At 41.9% G+C, this 19,433-nt stretch overlaps 1 protein-coding gene across 3 annotated transcripts in view; it reads left to right on the top strand.

The window, feature by feature from the left end:
* hdac7a (histone deacetylase 7a) overlaps positions 1-19,433 on the top strand; it is a 74,561-nt gene that overhangs the window by 21,633 nt on the left and 33,495 nt on the right. The window contains exon 1 of one of the 3 annotated variants that reach the window (XM_080469791.1): positions 18,369-18,392. The exons of the other annotated variants lie outside the window; for them this stretch is intronic. The gene's annotated coding sequence lies outside the window, so the exon portion shown is untranslated. Of the gene's footprint in view, positions 1-18,368; positions 18,393-19,433 lie in introns of those variants that run through there. 3 annotated transcript variants of the gene reach the window in all.

Raw genomic sequence — 19,433 nt, 5'->3', positions numbered from 1 at the left:
GGCCGTCGGCGCTGAAACATTTGTGTGGAAAAATGTTGCCAGTCTGCAGTCAGCCAGGCCCCGAGGACGGCATCCTGTCTTCTTTATGTGTGTTTTTTAACAGTTTGGGTGACAGCAGTTTTTCCAGCGCGCCGCTCTCTCGCTGAGCTGAAAGCTGCCGGATTGTGTGCTGTTAAAAGTACAGAACAGGTGTTGGAAAGATGTAACTCTGCCCTGCTTCTTTTTAAATGTGTGCTTTATTATGTGTCAGGCAGACCTACTGAAATGTGTGAAAAGCTCAATTTAAAATTGGTAAATCGATATTGGTATAAGCAATAACAACAAAGCCTCCTCATCGGGCCAGCATATAGTACAGTAAGGGGATTCACTTCACTTTTTGAATTTCACTTCCATTATTTTGTATATTTCGTCAAACAAGGCAGCTGAAAATACTGATTATTGTTATTTCACACAAGTGAAGCAAGCGTGCTCTCTAAACCCGAAAATACACAATGAAATCACGTCGTGTGAAGCTGTTAGATTTCACTGTATTTATCATTTCTCCTGTTTCCTGATGAATGCGTGCGTGAGATGTTGGGGTTTGACTGGCAATAAGTTGAAGTTGTGACTAAAAAAACCTCCTAATGTACGTGCTTGTGAGATGGGATTTCCCACTGCAAGTCCATCTTTTATGGACGTTGCACAGACCTGACCATATGAGATGATAGGAAAGTATCTGGATTATTAATGTTGGAAATGATCCAAAGTCTGGTTGACAAATGTGTTTTACAAAGAGAATTAAAGTTCTCAAAAGAAAACAAAGCAAAAAAAAAACCCATTTAAAATGGATTAAATAAGTTTGTTATATATGAGCTGAAACAGGTTCAAATATGAAGGTTTTATGGTGTTGATTTCTCTTTAGTGTCGTTAAATGCGGATCTGATGTGATAATTTGATATCATATGTATTTTAGTGAAATACCTCCTAAACACATTGTCAGGGGTTCCAGTTGACAGACTTCTTGTCTCACTGATTTAGTCTGACTCTGGAGGATAGACACAATAGTTATGTGCACAAAGTGCAAAAAGAAGGATTTTTATAAGAAACTGCAACATATACCAACCAGCGATCTCCTGATCGGTGTTGTGTATGTAAAACCCATCTCCACACAAACTATTAGAAAAGAAAATTCAAACATTGTTTGGTTGATGTTGGATTTCCGAATGAGTTTTTATCGTGAAAGTAGAAGTCAGATGGGTCGGCGTTTATAGGGCTGTGAGTGTCGGTTCCATTCCCTTCTTAAAAAGGTCTTTATATTAGATATCAGGCCATGTTTACATGACCATGTTTTCAAGTGAAAATGGAAAACTCTTGTTGCATTTTGACTGTTTACACAACAACGGTGGTCTGAGCCACTGAAAACGCACCTTTTCTGAAACGCTGCTGCTGCGCCTGCAATAATGAGATTCTAACTGCAGCAGATTTTTGGGGATTTGCAGTGTGAGAGACGTTCCAAAAGAAACCCAAACTGACTGTCTTCAACACAACCGTCGCCTCGGGAATTACACAAGCGCCACTCCGATAGCTGCTTTTTAAACCGCGATCAACACGTATCGCATTCGGGAGCGCTGCGTATGAGAAGGCAGTCACCGGGCCGCCGCTTTGTGAACTCTCTCCTTTGAGTTTAGATTAGCATTCTCCGCTGCCTGTGTGATCACACTGTGTAGGATTACAATGCATGACTCTCTGAATGGGAGCCGGCTCACGCTGTGCCAGGCTCCGCTGACTGTATGCTCACCAACTTTGTGCCCCGTGTGTGTGCGTGTGTGTGTGTGTGTGTGTGTGACATGTGTGTGTGTGTGTGTGTGTGTGGGTGGAAAAAAAAAAGAAAAGAAAAAAGAAAAGCCAGTGAGGTCATGGCCGCAGCCACAGGGGTCCGGTTACATGTGCGTTGTCCGGAGCAGGACAACCGACACTGGCTCTGTTTCCTTTTGTTTTCCTCTGTAATCTCTAATCCTTCCTCACACACGCACACCGATCTGCACACACGCGGCCCGGCTTCCATGCGTTTCCACCACAGAACATGGTGCCCGTGTGCCAGACGCGTCTAAATGTGTGTGTGTGTGTGGGGGGGGGGGGGGGGGGGGGGGGTCGACTGGCAGCGCGAGGTGGCAGCAGTGTGGGCCAGATGTGTATAACATGTGAAACCACCGTTTTAAAAGCCTGTCGAGCTCAAACAGCCCTTTAAACTACACAGGCTGCTATAAAAGACCTGCAGGCCACCGGGATTACATCCCACTTGTACTGCGGTGTCTTGGTGCGTCTGTAAATACCCCCAACCAAAGTTTTTCCACACATGAAAAACACAGTCTCAGTGTTTTTCTTTTTTTTTTTTTTTTTTTCAAGGGAGGGCGATATTTGAAGCACATTTTGTAATCGGAACACAAATCTAAGATGTCTGTATGACTGAACCCTCCTTCCTTTTTCAATTAAATTTTTTTTTAATATTTTGAGTACACATCTCTTAATTTTAATTTCTTACATTTCGGAAGATTTAAGCTGCCACCATTTTTGGCATAATGTCTATTTTTTTCCTGGTGTTTACGTCTGATGGGGGGTGACCCGGGGCGTCCTGGTCAGCTGCCCGATCGACCTCATCTGGTTCTACTCAATGTGGAGTAGCAGCTCTACTTTGAGTCTCTCACGGATGGTTGAACTCCTCGCTCTCTCATTTCAGCTCCGTCTATCCGCGATCTCCTCCGTTAGGTCACGACCCAAAAGTTCACGAGGGTGACGGTGGGAATGTAGCCCGACCAGTCAACAGAGAGCTTTGCTTTACAAAAAGTCTGCTCCAGCGACCACATTACATCACATTTTATACTTTTACTTCAAGATATTTCTCTTACTAACGACCTGATTTATTAGATATAGTGCAGACGAGCTTCCTATCTAAAGGGAGAACTTCCTCTACTGCACGTATCGCTCCAGTTCTGCCCATGCACCAACAGTAATCCCATCTATTCGGCTCGAGATGGTATTTGTCTTCCTGTTTACTACCCCGGTTAAAGGAATCTGTTGGCACATGCAAGTCATAAAACGAGTTATTTTCCGGCACGGTGAGTGAAAACAGCCAGGCTGGGATTACAAAAATAGGACCTTGTTTCAATCCCTGAACAAGTCTCTCCCCTTGCTTCATGAGATGCGGCGGCTTGAGGGGAAGATAACAACAAGCTTCATTGTAATCGCTGCACCGACTGCAGATCATGTATCCTCTTCCTGGTTGTGGTTTCCAAACAGAGGGGTCAGCTGATGCTGGTGCTTTGTTTCTTCTTGTCACTGCTTCCTGCTCGACTGGAGGAGACCAGAGAATGAGCAATGTCGAATCCTTTAAAGGTACAGTGTGTGAGCTGTCGCTAATGCCACGTCTGTGCATCAGGTGGCAGCAGTGAGTCACTTTGCTTGCTTTCATCCTGAGGATTTATCAGCTTGTAATGTCTAAAGTAGTTGTATTTATTATCTGCTGCTCCTTCTGTTGTTGGACTGAACTAGTCTCTAAAACGACTTATTACGGCCATCATATTGTTATTACAAGACAGGAACTCCCCGGATGTTTTCTAAGTGGCATCATATTGTTGTTTCTTCTGCTTTTTTTTTTTTCCCGCATAGTTTTGATTGTTCTTAACAAGCATTTCTTTATAGATAAAAGTGATTTTAATAAGTTCGCTGAAGCTAGCATTTACGAGAAAACAGTTCTCAATTCACGCAGGAGGACAGTGCAAAGTTTAAAAGCTACAAAGAAAATGGGTTTAAATAGTAGCAGATGTTACACAAGACTGACATCTGAAAAGTGCAACTTTTTGAAAACGGTCCGACGGTCCGGCATGCTAACATCATCATGTTCAATGTTGTCTTTTCGAAAAACCTTTCTGAAGCGAAAATGCAAAAATAATGCGTTTTCACTTGAAACGTTGTCGTGTACATGGGGCCTTAATCTCGTAACTATATTTCTACTGAAGTAGCCACTGTTTACTAAAAAAGAAAATACCATATTACCACAATGACTGCAATCTTATCATGTAGTTGTTGGGATATTTCACTGAATGTTACATTAGGACGGGTTGTCAAATATGGTTTTTAACGTTGCGATTGCACTTATCATTCTTTAAAATGTTCAACATTTTAAACTCTGCACTAAAACAAAGCTGAAGTTCAGACTTTTGGACTTGACTTAGAAACGTGTAGCTATGGTTTTTGCTTGCGTTTTACCAGTCCGGTGCACTCATGATCCCACCGAGATGAATGTATCTCCTGAGTTTTTTAGATTCTTCAGCTTGAATCTAAAATAAAACATCACAGTATACTGGACTAGTTGTACTGCTACTGTATTTTAGTGAACTGATGTATTATGGTATTGACCCCTGCACATGTATTATGGTGCTTTTGAAGTGTGCGGCTCATTAGAGCCAAGCCGAGGCGCAGACACAAGCTGTCCCGTCGCCGCGGTAGTAACGGTAGTAATAGTAGACGGCATTGAAGGAGGAGGCTATTTTTGACCAGGCTGAACAAATGGCTCAATTGTCCCTCCTCTAGGTGCATGAAATCACTTGATATGTCAGGGGGTAAGGTTATATAATACTCTCCAAGGGGCCCTGCAGGACCGTGTGTGTGTGTGTGTGTGTGTGTGTGTGTGTGTGTGTGTGTGTGTGTGTGTGTGTGTGTGTGTGCTGTTGTGTTTTTTGTTAGTTGTGAGCGTGAATGGAGCATAGAAACAGTGTATAAGTGTGAGGTAGCGCCGTCCTTAACATTTTATTAGTGTGTCAAATCAATTCATGTTATATTAACCTTTGAGCTGAAGGCTTCTCACTGTGGTCAGCCTGGGTAACAGCTCTGTTATTGCCCCTCAGCCGCAGCCGGTGAGCCCCCTCTACGGGGGTGGGGGGAGTCGGGGGGGTGGGGGCTCCCTCCTCGCTCTCGGTTTCTCACACTCACGAGCGCACGCACGATTCCAGCTGAAATTCACTGCCGTTACATTTCTGAGGCTTTATTCCTGCGGTATTTGGGAGGGGAAAGCCTTCAATTTTCACCCCCAGTCCCACCCACGGCTCCAGACCAGAAGCTTCAGATCTAAAAAAAAAAATGTTTAAAAAGTGTGACGGGGGCAAGTGTTGGATGAATTTACGATCAGAGCGTGGGCTCAAAGCTCTGCACAAATGCAGATTGACACTGTTGATAATGAATATTTCCAAAGTAATTTTTCCAATTCCTTCAAGCTGTTTTAGTGGCTCATTAGAGAAGGAGCAAGAGCAAACACACATGCTCAATCACACACTCATGCAAAGAGATTGCACTTTCAGTTGGTGTGCATTTCACAGGCGATTTGCTATGAGCCCGTTTACACAGCAGCGATTTCAAGGGAAAACGCGAAACATTTCGGGTGTTCCTTTACACGACAGCGGTGCTAAGGAGCCTCTGAAAACACAGATTTCCAATAACGCTTGGGCTCTGTCGCCGTGACTTTAGACTGTGAGAGCAAGCTGGAGGAGCTGGACTTTAAAAACACGAAAAAAAAAAAAACTTTTTGTCAAAAAGATAACTTCTTTAGTCAAGCAAAGTATTTCACATTTACTTGAAAGTCGGCATTTTCGCTCATTTTCCATGGTGTGAATTGTAAGAACTGGTGGGGGAATGTGCTGCTGCTCGACTCTCCCCGGTGTTATCTGGTTCACTTTCATGTGGTCAGCACTTCTCCCCGTCAGACGTCACATTAAACAGACGCCTTCTCTTCCTGCTCCTTCCACGCTTTGATGTTGTTTTTGTCTTTTTATGTGCGCCGGTTGCACTTTTAGTGGCGAAGTTACGCAGATGAACAGTCAGAAGGGCTCGGTGGCTGGAGTATGTCACGAGCTTGGGAAGAAAACATAACTTCTCTAAAATAGAAATAAATTCAGGCATTATGATTATTTGAAAAATACAAGGAAATTACACCCTACGTGTTAAAAAAAATGATAATTAACCAGTCTGACATCAATTTATCCCAATTAATAGCAGAACATTTTGAATTGGTGATTAAAAATCCCCAATTCGTTGCAAGGAAGTTGTACTTATTGTGAATCTTTTGACAAAAATTTCCATTTTGACTATAAATTCGACTTTGCAAAGCACACATCTAACTTTCCAAAGTACCGGTAACTTCCTAAATGATAATTTTCCATTTAATATTACATAATCCTTGTTCTTTTCCATTGTGGCTCGTGTGCAGATGTAGCATGTAGCCACAGGAAGCAGTAATGTATGAGGAGCGGATTCTCATGACTAATTAACTATTTGAAATCAAAAAAGATTTAAAAAAGTTAATGCAACTATACCAGCAGTAGTTTTATTTTAATTGAGCCAGCCTGCTCTTTGTGTAAATTAAAGTGGTGAAGGTGGAGCTGCTCTTCACCAACATGGAAATAAAGCCAGTTTAGGTGAATTTAAAGAAACTTCGCTGGCTTTTCATACAGCTGCTTTGTTTCAAATCCACTTTAAGAAATTAGAAAAATGTCAATAAAATCAATAGATGAAAAACTGTTTAAGAATCTGACCCTAGATTATGTAAATCGCAGTTATTTGAGATGACTTAATCAAACGGTTCCTGACCTGGGGTCTGTAGGTTTGTTTTTTGGGGCCTAAAAAGAATGATAGAATAGAATAGAACCTTTTTTGTTATTGTTAAGTTTACAATGATATTTGAAGCGAGAGACAGTCAGTGCAACAGTCAAAGTGAATATAATATAGCTTCAACCGAACCCTACGCGATTGTCAGACAATGGTAGGAAAGGAGAGAACAAACATGAGAATCCGAGTCAAAGCACTTCTTTAGTGATTCGACTGCATCTGTCAAAGGCCAGCGTTAACCACGTGTGTCGGTCTGGCTCCACTCCTGAACCAGACTCCTCGCTGTATTTTGATATTGTCTGGCCCGGAGCGCAGCCCGGAGGGACGATTCGGCTCGCATTCATCCCGGATCATCGAGGTGACTGAGGCTGACCTCATATCAGATGGCTTGTTGTGGGCGCAGATGTAACAGGAGCTCCTCTCATCTCGATGGACTCTTGACTTCACATCTGAACGTGTGTGTGTGTGTGTGTGTGTGTGTGTGTGTGTGTGTGTGTGTGTGTGTGTGTGTGTGTGTGTGTGTGTGTGTGTGTGTGTGTGTGTGTGTGTGTGTGTGTGTGTGTGTGTGTGTGTGAGATGAACTGTCTCCACTGACGTTTACAGCTTCAGGCTGATTTCAACAACTTGTAAGTAGTGGAGGAGGAGAACAACAACACAATACATGTTTATTTAGTGTGTGTGTGTGTGTGTGTGTGTGTGTGTGTGTGTGTGGGTGTGTGGTATTGGGGTCAAGGTTGCAGTCGAATTAAATTTGAGGTTTCAGCATTTCAGAAAAATCTTATTTCCCCCCGTTACCATGGAGACAGAGTTGGAGTGTTGTTGTTTTTTTTAAAGTTGTGTTTTCAGTGGCTCTGAGCACCGTTGTCATGTAAACAGACACTCAACTCAACGAAAGTTTTCAGTTTTCACTTGAAAATGTTGTCGTGTAAACAAAGCTTTATTCTTCCCCGTCAGCAAGATGGAGGACCCGTCAGGTGGGACCCGCTGGGTCAGGTCAATAGAAAGACCCCTGCAGAAGCAATCTGTGTTTATTTTATCAAGCCTTCGAGGTGTGTGCACTCTGTGTGTGCAAACTGATGGATTATGTCTAATCTGGTGAATGGATGGAGGGGGAGGATTCACATCTACGAGTGTGATAAAGTGAGGAAGAGAAGCACAGTTACCAAACGTAACACCAGGAAATTAAAGTATATGACCAGCTGCTGCTGGCAGTTTGTGGTCTTTATTGGTCCTTATTAACCAGATCACCACTGGCAGAATGAGCAGCAGCACTTTTTACACACAAGTAAAATGTTCAGACGTGGAGAAGCAGCTTGTTTTCAGTTAAAAAAAACAAAAGAAAACATCAATGAAGCATCACTGTAAATATTTGTGCTGCTGGAAGTAGAAACGAGACGAATTTGGAGTCCTACATTTGCGCATGGACATGTTTCCCCAATGGATTTGGATTTGTTCATGACTCCGTGTGTGTGTTTTTGGGAGCATGTGCAGGAATGTTAATGTCTTCTTCTTTTGTTGTTGGTGCAGACAGGCGAGTGTGACGACGCATATTCATGAAGCTGCCTTTCCTGGAACATGTTAACTTTTACCAGGGAAAGAACAGGAGAAATAAAGAGAAAACACTTATATTTAAATGTAAAAAAAAAAAATTTTTTTACATTTTTTAAATTCATCATAAGATGAAGTTGGCGTGAGAATGATGCAGATGTGGGAGCGCTGTTAGCAAATCCCTGATCGTCGATGTTCTGAAACCACGGAGGGAAACCGGAGCTCGTTCCCCCCGTTTGCGGATTTGGCCGTCAGCCACCTCCACGCGTTGCTTTCACTCCCCAAAATCTCCATGTGAACCGGTCACGGAGTCAAGCAGTGCAACGAGACGTCGCTTTGAAAACAAGCGAGCAGAAAAAAAAAGAAGAAAAAAAAAATGTTGCTCTGCTGAGATGCTCTGAGATTTGCAGGCAGAATTCAATGAGGTTGCTGTTCGCTGTCTCTCGGGGCCAAAAGTTCCACCTTGGCTTCAAAAAGTTGCATTTTCAGCGGCACCTACCACGTCAGCGCCAGAGCGACAAACAACAACAACAATGGACGCCCACGGAGTGCTTGCGTGAGGAAATCCCAATCCAAATCCCAATTTAGAATTTAAAAAAAGTCACTTGGCTCAGAACTCCTGGAGTGAAATCTTATAACGTCGGCCACCAGAAGTGGAAATATTTTTGGTATTGTTGCATTACGCTGTGGTCCTGACGTGAACCCCGAAATGTCGTATGAATGGAAGTCAAATCCGTCTGCGGACGCGCAATGTGGAATGTCATGACTCCCAGTTAATATTCTCCCGGTACTTTGTAGTTTTATAGTCGAGAATCACTCGGAATAACAATCCAACTTGGTCGTCTGTCCATACGAATGTCTATGTACTCGGCGTTGTTTATTGTGTTTTTTTTCTCTGTGCGCACGTGTGTGGTTTCATTACAATTTTGTTTTTTTAATCAACAGTGCCATCTTGTGGCCTGGAATGCTAACAAGAATGTTTTCAGCGTTTCTATTATTTTCAAAACGTGTTTTTTTTTTTTTCCTAAAACAAAAAAACGCAAAACGATGCGTTTCCCTCTTGGTGTATTGTAATCAAATTTGTAAATACACCTTTTCTTTGTGTGTAATTGTAAGTATGGACATGATATCTACTCCGAGTGTGTGTGACGGGTGTCGGATTACATAAACGAGGGAAAGCCTTTTGAGGTTGCTGTCGTTGACTGGCTTTATCTTGTGTTTGATTCACAGCGGAACTGGAGTTTCAATACAAATCTGACCAAATGAGAAGTGTAGTGCAGTTAACTCACCAATAAGTTGAAGCAAAAATGGATGTTCTTCGCTCCTTTTAATGATTGTAAACGTAGGATCTGCCTTGTGCGACGAACTCTGCTGTGTTGCATCACTGATTTGCTGAAAGGCATTTCCAAAATACTGGTTCCTGTCACATTCCTGATAAATGAAACGCTGCGAGTGATTGGACACTGACGGCGATGCCGCGTCACGGCACAAAGACCTCCGAGCAGCAGGATGTCTGCTGCCAATCACGACCTCTGAACTCCCGTAAAGTATAACACAGGGCAGGAAACGCTCTCATCGAGGGCCCCATTCTGCATTTCAGCAACGCCACAAAAACTCACAACTGTTTCCAGGTTCTCGTTTTGGTTGGATAAAGCATATTTCTTCAGTTCATAGTCAAACATTCAAGCAAAAAACTTTCTTTATACCTGCACGGCCCATCTATTTTTTTTTTTTTTTTTCTATTTTTATTTTTTCTACTTTAATTTGATCTTTGACAGATTTTTTTTTTCAAATTGTTTTTAACCATTGTTGAACTACACACACCATGGCTTGGGCTGTTGGTCCCGTCTTTGCATTAAACAATGTCGGTGACAACATTTTCAGTTCGATGAGGTACCAATGGCCCTCCGCCTGTGCTCATTGGACCAGATTTGCCTGCAGCAAGCTGTGAGGGTATTCCACTAATAATTGGTCAATCATAAAAATGTGACGAAATTATTCATTCAGGTTCAGGCAGCATCTGCAGAATTCTATGTTGATGAGTACAAACTGTTTCTGAGACACTGTTTCCAAGTTTCGGCCTGATGAAATACTCAGACAATTACTCACTGGACTCATAATGATGATATATGTTTTGCAGATAGTGTTGGTGTTAAACTAACTTGAACTTTTTTGAGAACAAGAGATGTTACGTTTTTACACAATGAAAAGAAGCTCATGTATTGTTTTGAGAATTTTATCACTCTCGGTGCACTTTTTCATAATTTCGTCAACTAATGGTGAAAAAAAACAACTATTTTATTTATGATATCCTGGTACTTTATTCAGCCCCCAAACAAATAAGTGTGATGATCAGCAAGCCTCGGTGTAATTTGACACCAGTCTCATCTTTTGTTTTCCTCCTCCTGCCTTTCATACGCTGTGTTGACGTGATCAGATGATCATATAAGGGAATCAGTTACAGAGTGTAGACCTGGACCAAACAGAGCGTTCACAGAAGTCACACTGTTGACACTTTTATTATGAAAGTCCAACATTGTAAAATCACCTGAAGCAAACAACACATAGTGACTCCTCTAAAAAGTTGTTGTGCTGGCCAGCTGAGATCCAATTTGTCGCTGACACTCAGCAGTCAGTTTCTTCCTCAGTTTATACTTCAAACACGCCAGAAATACAAGGCGTCGCTTTTCACCACGCCGGGAGATTTCTCTAAAGGAGTGAAACCACAGCAGGGATCGCAAAGGGCTGATGTGAGACGGGACTCTGCTCCTGAACGGTGAGACTCGACCGCCGTTCGCCAGTCAGGACTGAACACCTGGAGCCTCCTTCCTGACAGACGGAGGTATTCACATAATGAATGAGCCGCTCTGAAGTTTCCAGCTCCGGGCGAATTGCAGCGCCGAGTGGAACAGAAGATGACAGGGGCACAGCGGTTGTTTATGTAGCGCCTGTATTTGGGTTTGTGTGTCACTTATGTGACTGGATGGATTATTGACGAGGTGGAATCTGAAAGCACCTGTTCAGCTGAAGCGCAACAGGATGTAATGACTTGGATTCTTCTTTTACTATTCCACAACGGCGTCCGTAAATCTCCTGGAGACCAAAGTAGAAACCTGTAGTAACGTTGTTCAGGTGTGCTCCAGTGCATTCATTCATTCGCGATACCTGTTTTATAGTTAGTAATTGATTGGGGATTTTTAGTTACTTGTTATGACAGGAGTTACTGTGCTTCTAGGCCTCGTTTACACAATCGACTGGAATTTCTTTTTTTTTCCCCCATTTATAATAACGATGTAGTTTGCATGTCAGGCCACTAGTTTATCCGTTTTCCTTTATTTAATACCTGCACATGCAGACAGAAAACACATCAATCTTTCTTCGTTGCATTGACCCTCTGGGTGTGTGGTGCATGCGGGAAATGCGTAGTAAATGTGCACTTTGTTCGATCCGCCGTTCTTATTGTTGTCGTCGTACTTGCACAACTGCAGAAGAACGACTGAAGAAGTATTGCGCGTGCAATGCTGTGCATTTTAGCAAAGTGGCATGTCCCCCACAGAGAGAGGCGTCTTTCAGAAACACTCTGGGAGGGAGAGCATTGTTGTGCAGCAACAAACGGCAAAATAACAACGACTTGGACTATTTCCACTTGCAGTGTCGCTTCGACACAGTAGTGGAAGTGTTTCGTGCAGTAATCAGTTAATTGTCCATCACGTTTGTCATTATACTGGTTGTTTATTGCCTCACTTGTGAAAGGGAACTGCTTTAGTTAGTCATGACTGGGTGACCACAGGCTGGTTAGAAAATCAAGATCTTTTCTGCACAATATGGTGACTGAAATAAGATCAAGTCTTCTGCAGTGCGGCACGTTTCAAAGTCTATGAAAAGAGAGGTGGCTCACCTTTAGATTTGTTGCAGGTACACCCATGTGTTTAAAGAAAATGGCTTTTCTTTTGGGGCTCTTATGTTTTTGGGTGAACTGTCTCTGCGACTCCCGCATGAAAGCCTGTGAATTGTGGTACTGACACTCCTGCTCCCCAACAAGTTTAATGAGAAATACTCTGCATGGCGTCTGCCTGCCTGTTACAAGTCCAGCGGCCAAACCGAGTCCGAGTGAGGCCTCGTGCTCATAGGTTGGTTGCAAAGCGCAGCACAGATCTGTTAGCAGCAGTCATGACACCACTCAGACAACAGGACACGTCGTTCTGACCCAGCCAACGTCACACCCAACCACCAGAACTGGACGCAACCGGAATCAATAAATTGTCCCGTCTTTTCTATTCGACGTAGCTTCCACATATTAACATGGCAAATTAATATTTACCTTCCGAGGAATTCACCCCCATAGCTGCAGAGCAGGGCGGCGAATCATTGTGCGATAATGTTAAGTATCGTGAGAACAATATTATTTACGATAAATCATTCAAGAGTAGATGACGTTAACGTCTTTGTGCGCTGAGATGTGGACGTGTAAAAATGTTTGCAAACTAAATGTGATAATTTGTGATTTTCTCATTACGTCATCAGCTTGAGTTTGCGGTGCATGAATGGAAACGTCATTCACTGCACTTACCTCAGTGTTTTGCGATATGCTGATATGTCGATCATAATGCATTTTAATCGTATTTTGGAGGGCTACTTTAGAGTTTAATAGAGTTTTTTTGACTCAAGTCGTGCAGTTCAGCGTGCTGATGCGATGCCTTAGCATCTACCAGAAGTGAACTTTGACGTCACCGCACTGGAGAATATTTGGGAGATTTTGTCTGTTCAGCGCTGGAGTTTCACTGCAGCAATTAAGTGAAACGTTCCTGCAGCCTTTTTACACTCCATACTTCACTGCATGTTCGCTCGGTCAATGGCATCGATGCATTTATTTGCTGAAAATTAGGAAATATTAACGTGGAAATTTGCGTTTTGCAACACTACCCCTCGGTCACTTTTTCCCAGCAGCAGCAAGAAATTTGTTCAAATATAGTGGTTAAAAAAACCCTCAAAGGAAATAAGTCACCATGCCACAAAACACATGATAATGTTAATTCCACTTTAGCCTCGCTGAGACGACTTAACAGCGGCTGTCCAAAGACATTCAGACGCAATCAGCAAGCCGAGTGTGAAGTGAGGGGAAGGTTCTATGAATTACTTACTCATGTACTGAGCGAACTACACGTGACTGATGATTTTAAAAGTGCGAGTGGATTTTTATTTTGCCTGCACGTCACGAGAGTGCCAAATCAATCCGTGTCTTAAAAGTCTTCTCACATGAAGAAGTCATCCCGAGACACGTGGATGCTGGAGGCGCTGTCCTCACTTGGTGTTTTCTCTGGAGAGGGGTCACCCATAAGAAGCAGGAGGAGTGAGTGAGTGAGAGGAAAGAAGAAACTACATGGCCTGGATTAGATCAGACGTCCGCAGCCTTTTATCCCCCAAGTGCCAGATTGATCATAGTGAAGCCAAACACTTTAAGACACTTTTGGCCTTCAAAATAAGGCCCCATTTACGTTTTCAATTGAAAGCGGAAAACTTTTGTTGTGTTTTGTCTGGAGGTTTCGACAACGACGGTGCTCGGAGCCACTGCAAACTCAACTTTTTGAAAATGGTTGAACTTCAAAAAAAAAAAATGCTCCAACTCCGTCTCCATGGAAACGGGGTAAAATGCAATTTTTGGGAAAATGCTCAGAATCCATCTTTTCCAAAACTTTTTGAAAACTTGCTCTTGCACAACCCCAGTGAACAGTTGATGGAGTGGATGGATGATAACAACATGACTCCCAGTCGATTTTTCTCATGAGACTCAGTAGTTTTATAGATGAGAGTCACCGTAACAGCAATCCAACTTCATCGTCTGTCCATACGAATGTCCGGGTACTTGCATGTGTGTGTGGTTTCATTACAAAAACAACCAACAGTGCCATCTCATGGCCCGGCATGTGAACTACATTTTTTTCCGCGTTTCTGCCATTCCTGTGTAAACAAACAGCAATTTCAAAACTGTGTAACTGCGACACGTTTCTCAAACGAAAATTCAAAGACGACGTGTTTTCACTTCAAATGTTTTTGTGAAAACGGGGCCTTAACAAAAGTCTCATGGTGTCTTTCTTCGACGTGCTCAAATCTCATTTTTACAACTTGTTGCAACTTTAATCCACCATAAAGTTTCCAGACCTCAGGTTTAACACCACGTGGTTACAAAGACAAGATAGATGATTTATTCTTTTCTTCAGAAGTCAGATTAAAATGTTTTCTTGTAAAAGAAGAATCAGACTCTCAATTAAACTGTTTTATTACGCTCCACCTCAGCAGTTTTCCTGACGAGCACAATATATTGTAAATTTACAATGTACCTATGGACTGCAATCAGTAATGTTTTCGTGTTTGTCCTGTTGATTGCACGTTTAACCTGGTGTCGCTTCGTTATTCTTTCACTATTTTCACAAGTCTTTTGTCTAAAAATCTTTCATTCATTTCTGTTGAACTTGCCAAACTGATTCTTGTTAATATTTACATCACGTTGAAGTGTGAAGAGTCTGCATGTGCTGATAGCAAATCTTTGTTTTGCCCCTTCTTTTGAGGCACCGAGGTCTCCCAGAGTAAAGAGCATGTGATCCCAACTGTCAGTATCAAACTATTCATAGAGATCCTGTGTTGCACAAGTCTTATTTAGCAACCCTGTAGTTTTTTTTTTGGACTGAGTACACCCTCACATCCTACACCTTTATGCTTTGCTTGCTTAATAATCCCTATTTTCCTCTACACTAAGCACTGATGGGTATTAAAGTGAATCAGTTCTTAAGGAGAAATCTCCAGTAAGCCTTTTCTTGGAAAATACTTCAGAGGAAGTGATGACTTGTACAGATTCCAGATGAACACATCATTGTTTTCAGTTATTAAAGGAGTCAGCTGTAATCAGGAGTTTATTACAATAGTCACGGTCGTTGGGCAGACATGAGGAAACAAATGGCTCTTCCAACAGAAAGCAATGGAACAGATGCTTGGATGAAAGGAAGTCTTCTAATTAGGGATTATCTGTATTAATAGTGTTTATTCTGATGATATTTCAGTTTTGGTAAACTCATAAAGAAGCTTATCGGGCTAAATGGAGCGAAATCAACTTACTATCTTGCAAAAAATTGTGTTTATAATTATTAGCCAGTATGTTTGATGTGTTTTTAAATGAGGAATACAATTAGGTGACAAAAAATAAATAAATCAACGCAATCAAACTTAATTGTTGAGTGTGTCGTCTCCAAATCAGAATCTATTAATATAGATCACATGCAAAAAGTAAGACGTGTAATTGTCTCTAATCGTTCGAGATGAAAAGATCAGTCATGTGCAAAAAGTAAGTACAGGGCCAACAAATAATAGGCGTGAATGTTCTCTTCAGTTACTCAAACATCTTCTGCGCTGCACCCGTCATGCAGGTTATTCCAGCACAAAGTGCTTCAGTGTTGATTGACAAGGTGGTAATGAGACACAAGAAGTGAGGACGGAAAAACAGTGAAGACAAGACAAGAATAGAAACATAAAAAAAGAGTATGATTGAGTATTGAAATGTAGTGAAAAAAAACTAGATGAGTTTTCTAAGAGAAAAAAATAAACCATTTAACATGTCGCAGAAATAATGTCAGGTCATTAGTATAAAATATAACAAATAGAGAAATGTGGTTAAGAAAGAAAAAAATTAGTAAATGTTTATACTTTATTGACAACTGTGTTTAGTTTTGAATGTGGGTTATAAATGTATCTTTGAAGGTACGATATGGATAAAAATCAGTGCAAGTTCAGTTGACAACAACAAAACAAGTCATGGTTTTTTAGTGATTTTTGTTGATTTGCCAAAATCACTAAAGTTGCTAACTTACCAAAGCCTATCTAGTCGTGCAATGCGAGTTCACACCACCAGGTGGTGTATTGAGTTACCCACTGAAGCAGCATTAGGAATAATGAACACAATAGCTGGAGCTCCTGGTTACTACACTTGATAATCAGGTGCACACTTTCTACACACTGAACCTGACAGCAAATAAACCAAAAAGACGATCCAAAGAGGGAAATCCCTGAAAGCAGTCAACAGAAATGGCACAACATGGCCAGTCGATGTAAAATATTGGCATAAAATAAATTTAAACGTCTCTAACAATTCTTTAAAATCTCATTACAGACTTTGCAGCTTGTTACCAGTTCAACCTTTGGGATTTTTCAAGAGTTGTGCTGTCTTTAGTAAACAAATCATTCACAATTTATGAATTGAGTTGTGATTTATTTATTTTTAATTAATGGAGACATTTTGGGGTAAATATTTTTTTTCTCTAAAAGAACCTTACAATATAGTGTTTCCCAACAGATTCAAAAGATTGCTTCAAAGGAAGGCTTTGCCCCATTTCTGATTCATTTCCAAAAACATTACAGTGAAGCCAAACACTAATTTACACACCCATTCTCACGAACAGCAAAAAAGGCGAGGCCTTCAAAATACGATGACCCCAAGTTGGCAACTTTTGGCTTATTTAATGCAAATGAGACTGGTTGTGAGATTAGTTCAACATCTGTCCAATTTAATGGTGAAAGTGGTGCCACAGAATAATATCAGTGTGCATTCTTGCACGGTTGTTGTTGTTTTTGTAGAAATCCTGGCGGTCTCTCAGTGTATATACTACATGCTACATTCAGTGTTCCCAAAGTGTGTTTGGAGAATATCCATACATCCACCCATACATACACACACACACACACACACACACACACACACACACACACACACACACACACACACACACACACACACACACACACACACACACACACACACACACACACACACACACATACACATACACATACACACATACGCAGGGAGAACATGCAATCCCTGTTTCAAGGTCTTTCTTCTGAGATCCAGAATATTAAGATGGCAGAACTTTAAGTGTATTTTGTAAGTAAATCTTATTAGAAAACAATTAGAGAAACTCTTTCTTGCTGAAAGTGTGTAAAAAGACAGTCTAGTGTCGATAAAAACTACATTTAAGTGGACTTTGACCCCCATCAGCTCTCCTGAGCCTCCGACTGTGGCAGCCCAGCGCTCCTAGAAACAGAATGGCTCAAATGTGGGGAAGTAATTTCCTCAAGAGGCTTTAATGAAGTATACAAAATTCCAAATAAACAAATATACTTCTGCAAAGCCCCCCAAACAACTGAAATAGATGCAACCGCTCCAGACTGGGTTGTCAATAGTTGACTTAGTAGTTTTCCATGTTCCTATAATGGATGTTTTTGTAAGCAAGCGTGTGTTCATTACATTAGCGTGTTGCCTTCGGGGCCAGTGTTAGTCATTAATCAGAGTGGTTAATGGATGTCAGAGCACTCAGCATTCACCAATAGGTATAGGAACAGTCATTAGGACGTGTTTGAGGAGAAAAAAAAGTAGTCAGAGCGGCCACGCTGTGGCGTGTTTTTCATGGGGAGACCTATAGGGCTCATGGGCACTGCGGCAGTCACGTCACATCACGGGTAGTTTGGAGGAGAAGGGAGGAAATGGGAGTCTAAACTGAGCTCTTAAACAGGAAGCCACCCCGGTTGTCTCATTGTTGTGTTTTTATAGACTCAGCTTCCTGCCTGCTTACACCGCCCCCGTTGCTATGGCTGCGATCCCTGTTGTTTATGGGATGGACTGTAAAGATGCCAAGAGTGGCGAGAGTTGTCATGACAAGCCAAAGCGTGACATTTAAAAAAAAATTAAAAATCTGCTCAGCTCGTGGAGCAGTGGAGTCCCGTGGCGCCTTCAGGTGCCTCCGGTGGAGTTTTCCGGGATCAGATGGTCTTTCAAATCATTCATCATCTGTCATTCTGCACGTAAAAGCACTGATTTGGATTTTTTGGTTGTTTATTTTGAGCATTTCTTCCATTTTGACTTGAATTGCTGGCAGCGTTCAAACTAAGTTGGAAACACAGTAGGAAGACTTTTCTTACAGGATTCTGCAAGCAACAGTTACTGTGTGAAATCAACAGTTTGACAGAATCAACGACAGAGAGAGAGAGAGAGAGAGAGAGAAGAAAGAGAAGGAGTTAAAGAAAAAAGAGGATGTGGCTGACAGTAAAAGATGACTGGAGGGGAGTGGAGCTCTCTGTCTAATTATAGATCCTGCTGTGAGCTGGCTGAGGCAGAAGTGCTACTGGGGTTTTTCATAAGCCGGATATTTACAAGACAAACACGGGTATGTGCCTTCAACTTTATTTGTCTTTTCGTCCTCGCGTGTGCATTCACCGGAGTTTCTGCAGATGCTCAGACGTTGCGAACGGGAGGCGAACCGGGACGTCTCAAACTCGGGGGCGTGCTGTGCTGGTGTGACAAACTGTGATGATCATGTCGGGGATGAAAGGGAGAGACTGGCTGTTTTTTATGACCTGCATTAACTAACTGTCAACTGTGTTTCTGATTCGGAGGACCTCAGCTGTGCTGCTACAGTGTGTGTGTGTGTGTGTGTGTGTGTGTGTGTGTGTGTGTGTGTGTGTGTGTGTGTGTGTGTGTGTGTGTGTGTGTGTGTGTGTGTGTGTGTGTGTGTGTGTGTGTGTGTGTGTGTGTGTGTGTGTGTGTGTGTGTGTGTGTGTGTGTGTGTGTGTGTGTGCGTGTGTGTGTGTGTGACCTAACAGACAGTACTGGATGTTTATGGAAACTCAGTGAGGACTTAGGAAACCAGACCCATGCTGCATTATACATCAACCTTCCTCTGTTACTGTCAAACACACACACACACACACACACACACACACACACACACACACACAACGTAACAATAACTAATTTCTTAGCTCTAAATTATGTCTTAACCCATGAGTACATTAAACTTATCATTACTCTAATCCCCTTCGGAAAATTCCTTTTTCTGCTTTTACAGATCCTCTTTCTAGGATGTGGTTTGCAGCCACTTTGCAGCCAGTGGTGACCCGTCCACTGTGGGATTCGAACTTGTGATATTCTGATCCCAAGTCTGCTTTTATTGCCTCTACCCAACACTGCCCCTAATTTTTATAAATATATAATAATATTAATAATCATAACCATCATTATTATCATGTTGTTGTTGTTTGCTCTGAATTGCACATAAGAAACATCCTGAACGACCAACAGTTCTAAGTAGGGATACAACGGCTCTGCGCGGTTCAATACGTCCTTATGGAACACATTTGTTTTGGTTTTGAAATAAATTTAGCAATAATGCTTTCCAGGCCGCTGTGTGCATGTGTGTGTGCGTGCC

This window comes from Lipophrys pholis, assembly GCF_963383615.2.
Source record: "Lipophrys pholis genome assembly, chromosome: 8".
Classification (NCBI taxonomy): Eukaryota; Metazoa; Chordata; class Actinopteri; order Blenniiformes; family Blenniidae; genus Lipophrys; species Lipophrys pholis.
This window is presented reverse-complemented; position numbering and strand designations above follow the sequence as displayed.